Genomic DNA, 2517 nt, shown 5'->3' with positions numbered 1-2517 from the left:
GTGTGGCAAAGTACTGAAAAGTTGTGGCAAAGTACTGAAAAGTAGTGGCAAAGTGCTGAAAAGTGAGGCAATGTGCTGAAAAGTAGTGGCAAATTAGTGGCAAAGTACTGAAAAGTGTGGCAAAGTACTGACAAGTTGTGGCAAAGTGCTGAAAAGTAGTGGCAAAGTTCTGAAAAGCAGGCTAAAAGTGCTGAAAAGTATGGCAAAGTACTGAAACGTTGTGGCAAAGTAGTGGAAAAGCACTGAAATAGTGGCAAAATACTGAAAAGTAGTGGCAAAGTGCTGAAAAGTAGTGGCAAAGTACTGAAAAGTAGTGGCAAAGTGCTTTAAAGTGTGGCAAAGTACTGACAATTTGTGGCAAAGTAGTGGCAAAGCACTGAAAAATGTGGCAAAGTACTGAAAAGTTGTTGCAAAGTGCTGAAAAGTAGTGGCAAACTAGTGAAAAGTAGTGGCCAAGTGCTGAAAAGTGTGGCAAAGTACTGACAAGTTGTGGCAAAGTGCTGAAAAGTAGTGGCAAACTACTGAAAAGCAGTGGTAAAGTGCTGAAAAGTGTGGCAAAGTACTGAAAATTTGTGGCAAAGTAGTGGCAAAGCACTGAAATAGTGGCAAAGTACTGAAAAGTAGTGGCAAAGTGCTGAAAAGTAGTGGCAAAGTACTGAAAAGTAGTGGCAAAGTGCTGAAAAGTGTGGCAAAGTACTGACAAGTTGTGGCAAAGTAGTGGCAAAGCACTGAAAAATGTGGCAAAGTACTGAAAAGTTGTTGCAAAGTGCTGAAAAGTAGTGGCAAACTACTGAAAAGTAGTGGCCAAGTGCTGAAAAGTGTGGCAAAGTACTGACAAGTTGTGGCAAAGTGCTGAAAAGCAGTGGCAAAGTGCTTAAAAGTAGTTGCAAAGTACTGAAAAGCAGTGGCAAAGTACTGAAAAGTGTGGCAAAGTACTGAAAAGTTGTGGCAAAGTCGTGGCAAAGTACTGAAAAGTGTGGCAAAGTACTGAAAAGTTGTAGCAAAGTGATGAAGAGTAGTAGCAAAGTACTGAAAAGTAGTGGCAAAGAGCTGAAAAGTGAGGCAAAGTACTGAAAAGTTGTGGCAAAGTAGTGGCAAAGCACTGAAATGTGTGGCAAAGTACTGCAAAGTTGTGGGAAAGTGCTGAAACGTAGTGGCAAAGTGCTGAAAAGTGTTGCAAAGTACTGACAAGTTGTGGCAAAGTAGTGGCAAAGCACTGAAAAGTGTGGCAAAGTACTGACAAGTTGTGGCAAAGTGCTGAAAAGTAGTGGCAAACTACTGAAAAGCAGTGGTAAAGTGCTGAAAAGTGTGGCAAAGTACTGAAAAGTTGTGGCAAAGTAGTGGCAAAGCACTGAAAAGTGTGGCAAAGTACTGACAGTTGTGGCAAAGTGCTTAAAAGTAGTTGCAAAATACTGAAAAGCAGTGGCAAAGTGCTGAAAAGTGTGGCAAAGTACTGAAAATTTGTGGCAAAGTAGTGGCAAAGCACTGAAATGTGTGGCAAAGTACTGCAAAGTTGTGGCAAAGTGCTGAAAATTATGGCAAAGTACTGAAACGTTGTGGCAAAGTAGTGGCAAAGCACTGAAATAGTGGCAAAGTACTGAAAAGTAGTGGCAAAGTGCTGAAAAGTAGTGGCAAAGTACTGAAAAGTAGTGGCAAAGTGCTGAAAAGTGTGGCAAAGTACTGACAAGTTGTGGCAAAGTAGTGGCAAAGCACTGAAAATGTGGCAAAGTACTGACAAGTTGTGGCAAAGTGCTGAAAAGTGTGGCAAAGTACTGACAAGTTGTGGCAAAGTGCGGAAAAGTAGTGGCAAACTACTGAAAAGCAGTAGTGAAGTGCTGAAAAGTGTGGCAAAGTACTGAAAAGTTGTGGCAAAGTAGTGGCAAAGCACTGAAAAGTGTGGCAAAGTACTGAACAGTTGTGGCAAAGTGCTTAAAAGTAGTTGCAAAGTACTGAAAAGCAGAGGCAAAGTACTGAAAAGTGTGGCAAATTACTGAAAAGTTGTGGCAAAGTTCTGAAAAGTAAGTGGCAAAGTACTGAAAAGCAGTGGCAAAGTGCTGAAAAGTGTGGCAAAGTACTGAAAAGCTGTGGCAAAGTGCTGAAAAGTAGTGGCAAAGTACTGAAAAGTAGTGGCAAAGTACTGAAAAGTTGGGGCAAAGTGCTGAAAAGTAGTGGCAAAGTACTGAAAATTAGTGGCATAGTGCTGAAAAGTGTGGCAAAGTACTGACAAGTTGTGGCAAAGTAGTGGCAAAGCACTGAAAAGTGTGGCAAAGTACTGAAAAATTGTGGCAAAGTGCTTAAAAGTAGTTGCAAAGTACTGAAAAGCAGTTTCAAAGTGCTGAAAAGTGTGGCAAAGTACTGAAAAGTTGTGGCAAAGTCGTGGCAAAGTACTGAAAAGTGTGGCAAAGTACTGAAAAGTTGTGTCAATGTGCTGAAACGTAGTGGCAAAGAACTGAAAAGCAGTGGCAAAGTGCTGAAAAGTGTGGCAAAGTACTGAAAAGTGTGGCAAAGTACTGAAAA

Source organism: Saccoglossus kowalevskii, unplaced genomic scaffold (assembly GCF_978046115.1).
Source record: "Saccoglossus kowalevskii unplaced genomic scaffold, keSacKowa6.1 SCAFFOLD_24, whole genome shotgun sequence".
Lineage (NCBI taxonomy): Eukaryota > Metazoa > Hemichordata > Enteropneusta > Harrimaniidae > Saccoglossus > Saccoglossus kowalevskii.
Note: the sequence above shows the minus strand (reverse complement) of the source record.